The following is a 4,943-nucleotide window of genomic DNA, read 5'->3' as shown; positions in this document are numbered from 1 at the left end:
TTGTCATGCAACTTTCTTAGCCTACCCTTAACCCGATCCCTCGGCGAAAAGAGCCTAATATTAACTACTGGCTTGCTATCCCTAGCCTCCCCTAGGAATTAATACAGCATTATAGAGCAGAAGTTAAATGCAATTAATCGTCCTACCCCTATCCCTAGGTGGTATTGCAAAATCAAGGAATTACTCACCAGTTCATGACATTACTATACGTTCCCGTATCAATAAAGACAAACAACAGTTATCGAATGAGTTAAACGATAAAGGCATTAAGCACAGATGAGAACCCAACAATTAACAATCAAACATATGGAAACCATATAAATAATCAAATGTTTCAATAAAAGGGAGTATCAAAAGATTACATTGTTTCCCCCAACAATAATAGGGTTTAGTTCACCATTGACATGGCGAAACTAGATGAAAAATGGAAGAAGAATGGAAAAGCAAACCCTAGAAAAGATGAAAAGGAGCCTAAGCATCCAAGAGATCCTCTCTAGAGAGCAAAATTAGGTCTGGCCGTCCTCCCCTGTCAAAAGAATGACTCTGAATTCGAAATAGGGGTATTTATAGGTGAAGAGCGCAACAGAAAACAGGCCCAGATCCAACGGACCACCGCCCAGTGGAATAAGTGTGCCGCCCGGCGGTTTCACATAAACCTCCAAACCGCCCGACGGCAAGGGTCACTGCCCGGCGGTTTCCCTCAAAATCGCCCAGCGCCAACGCTAGTGCCTACTCCTCGCCCTGGACCGCCCAACGGTGCAATTTGCCGCCGGGCGGTGCGTCAACTCTTCAAATCTTCAGTTTTCTTCTCTTTTCTTGAGTCTACGACCTTTATCTTCAGCTCCATTCTTCATCTCCTCAAAATAGCTATAAAACAATGCAAAACAAGCATAATATCGCTAAAAACAGCTTTTGACTCTCTACAGACTCATTTATTGAGTTTTGCTTGATTCTAAGCTCATTCCAAGTAGTAAAGGGCGTAATTAGGTCTAAAATGACATGAAAATAACTGTTTTTCAACCTTCATCAACTCCCCAAACTTAGAACTTTGCTTGTCCTCAAGCAAACAAACAACACACAAAACAAAACTTGGCTTTATCCTCTTCCATCCAATTTTTCAACAATCCCAAAGTACATGACAAACTACTCAATTCAATATCCTCAGTGAAATCCAAAATAAGATGCATGCATGCTTTCAATCCAGAGATTGCACAACAGATGTTACACATTATGAATGACCAATCCACTAAGCAATAATGCACTCATGAAAAATAACAGTTTATACCAAACAAGTGTTTCACTCAATCGCTCAAGTGTTTAAGGTGACACTCCAATTCTCTATTGTTCACAAGTCACATGAAACAAAATTGCCATTCATCTCAAACAATCAACATCTTTACATGCAAATGCCATCAAAAGGACTTTTTCAAGGCTTGTAATGAGGTTGGGATAACAAGAAAAATTGGTTTTTCCGAAATACAAAGTCCTTGAGTTAAGAGAACTTTCAAAATATTCAACAATTTAAGCACAACTCTCTTCCTCACCAATCTCACTTATACCCAACTTTTTCCCCTTTTTATTTTTCATTGTGCTCCTCTTCATGCTTTTCTTCTTTTCTTTTCTTTTTCTCATGAATTTTTCTTTTCACAACATTCGAGATCAATGCTTTTCATTTGCTTTTCTCAATTTTCCCCCATACAACCCCAAACTTGAACCTTTTCATCGCATACATTTAAGCTCATCCCAACTCAAGGTAAAGAATGTCGAAACAAGGGTTCAAATCCTGTTTACGGCTAAGGTTCAAAAAGGGTATAATATTTTCAAGCATTTTGGGTGAAAATTTGGCTAAAGAAGGGTTCTAAAAAATGGCCTTGATCATATGACATTTACATGCAATTCAATCAATCATCAAGATTAAAGCAATATCATTCATGTTTTCCTGTGAACAAAACATACAACAATAAAAACTTTGGAGCTCAAAATCTCACACACATGCTTTGTCACACAAAATTCATTCATACACCATGCTTAGCATCATAACCACAATCATAATTCATCACACATCTATTTCACAGAATATCAACATGCATTGCAACTCAATTCTCATCCACATCAAATAATCATCAACTAGCTCCATCATGCACATCAGTTAGTCAACATTTTCAGAACAAGTATTAAAGCCAAGTATACACACGAAAAATAAAATTCAACCTATTCTAAGAATTTAAATGCAAAGAGTAAAAGAAGAAAATCTAGGTTGCCTCCTAGTAGCGCTTGTTTAACGTCGCGAGCCTGACCCAAACCTATTTGGCACTTGTCAGTAAGTGCACTTCCTTCCACCACCCATCAGTAGGTGTACCTTCCGGATATCCTTCAGTGGATACAAAAAAATTTAGCATCCCTCAGTAGATGCCACCCAACAATTGTTCCACAAATTCAAAAAGTACATGTTCCAACGAAAATAAAAAGTGCAAATAACTAAAAATGAAAATTGTTAAAAATATAAAAATTGATTTCCCGCAAGTTCAACTCTTCTTCTACACGTTGGGATCTTCATCGTCCCACCGGCTTACTTTTCTTCGGTCCACCTTCTTGATCATTGTGGAATATGGTCTTCTAAACTCCACCATTCCTTCATCTTCTAGCTTTCTGTTGACAATCCACTTCTTGCTTTTAAATCGCACTGCAAGGCCTCGCAGGAATGACATATCCTCTGAAGGGGTTGATTCCTTCTTGCACACCTTCATTTTCTCATGACTCTGCAAGGCATTACAATTGTAATGAAAATTAATACCTGTGGATTTTTCTTCCCTTGCAACGTCACTTCTGGCCCTTTTGTACTTTACTTTCCTGACTGCCCTCTGCACAATTTCTTTAGAGCCATAAATCAACACTCGGTCATAATCCCTCAATTTTATTCCTCCATCATGGACACGTATAACCATCTTGGAAGTCCACATGAACGGTCTTCCCAAGATTAATGAATTTTTTTCATCATTCGTCATATCCACAACTATAAAATCAACCAAAAATTCTAATTCCTCAATCCGAACAATTGCATTTTCCACCATTCCAACTGGTTTCTTCCTAGACCCATCTACCACTGTTAAGATCACTTTAGTGGGCTTTAATTCTATCCCTCTCATCTTCTTAAAATCACTGAGAGGCATCACATTGATGCTTGATCCTGAATCAATCAAAGCTTCTCCTAAATCTACATCATTTATGACACAAGGAAGAGTTAAAGCTCCTGAATTCTCTAGTTTCTGCGGATGGTTCTTCTTCCTGGGTTTTGCCCACTTCTCCTGATTTTCTTCATAGCCCAGATCCAATAGCTTTCCCAAATAGTATTTTATCCTCACATCATATTCAGAAGTTTGCGAAGATGTTCTAGGATTAATGGGTGCCTCATTAAGAATATTACAAAGTGATTCTTTAATATCTTCCTTCTCCTTTTCTCTTTCTGCCTTCTTCTCTTCAGCTCTCTTATGCTCATTATGAATCATCTCCTCCTCTTCATCCTCACTACTTCCAATCTCAATTGTTTCCTCCTCTGGCTTCCTTTTTCTTCTTGTTGTAACAACTTTGCACTCCTCCTTTGGGTTAACGTTAGTGTTAGCCTGAAATTGATTATTCTCTGTGATTTCAACCCTCTTAGACAACTGACTAATCTGTGTCTCTAGAGATATAAAGCTGGCCTGATCACTCGCTTGTTGAGACTCATAAACTTTCAAAAATTTGTCAAATCTGTCAGTTAAGTCTCTAACTGTCTCAGTTAAGCTGCTAACCTGCTGCCATAAGGGAGAGGGTTGTTGTTGTCTGAAGTTGCTCACTTGTCCAGATGAGTTGTTCTGGCTCTGCCCAATACTTGAATGATTTTTCCAACCGTGGCTAGAATTACCTTGGTTGAAATTCCCTTGCTTGTATTGAAATTGGGCTCCCATATAGTTCACATCCTGCTGCATCTCCTCCGTGAAAGCACATTGACCATTGATATGGTCACCACCGCATAAATCACAAAGTTGCTGTTCCTGAGAAATATTTCTAAGTCCCCTAGGAAGTTCGGAGAGGACCTTTGTCAACTTATCCGAGAGTTTCCTCCATCCCTTGGTTAAACGAAGAGATCTCTAGCTTCCCTTGATTAATTTTTGGAATTGGGAAGAATTTAGATACAAACTGTTGTGCCACTACTTCCCAAGTCCTTAATGTTCCTTCAGGGAAAGAATTTAACCAATCTTTTGCGTTTCCTCCAAGAGAGAAAGGAAACAAACTAAGTCTGACTCTGTCATCCGGCACTCCAGTTATCTTGATCGTGTTGCAAATCTCACCAAAGATGGTCAAATGCTTGTAAGGGTTTTCATTTGACAACCCATGGAATTGGTTGTTCTGGACTAACTGGATGAGTGCCGGACTCATCACCATGCTGGTTGCATTGTCAGCTGGAACCTCTATGCTGTTGAAGTTTAAGGGGCCTACTGCATTTGCGGCGTCCCCCAAAGTACGTCTAGGAGGGGGTTGGTTGGCCATCTCCTCAAGATCTGGTGCAAAAGTCTCAAGCGAAGACTGCGAAATAGCTTCTGGAGAAAGAGATCTCTCACGTGAAGGACGTCTCTTCCTCCTCTCGTCTGGTAGACCTTGTAATAGAGGTTGCTGGTTTTTCCTGCTTCTAGTATGTATTGTTTCCTGCATACATAAGAAACACACCCTAAAAGCACTTTTAAAGAAAAATAAAATAAAACGCAATTAAACAAAAATAAAACAAAAATAATTACAACCAAGTAAAATTCAATTAATCCACACTACTAGAAAAATAAACCTCGAGTCCCCGGCAATGGTGCCAAAAACTTGCTGACGGATTGACAAGTGTACCAAATCGTTCAAGTAATATAATTGGAGTAACCCAATATCGTTCTTCCCAAGAGACTCGAAAGGCTTTCTCGTTC

Source organism: Vigna radiata, chromosome 1 (genome assembly GCF_000741045.1).
Source record: "Vigna radiata var. radiata cultivar VC1973A chromosome 1, Vradiata_ver6, whole genome shotgun sequence".
Lineage (NCBI taxonomy): Eukaryota > Viridiplantae > Streptophyta > Magnoliopsida > Fabales > Fabaceae > Vigna > Vigna radiata.
The sequence above is the reverse complement of the archived record's forward strand: the minus strand, read 5'-3'. Positions refer to the sequence as shown.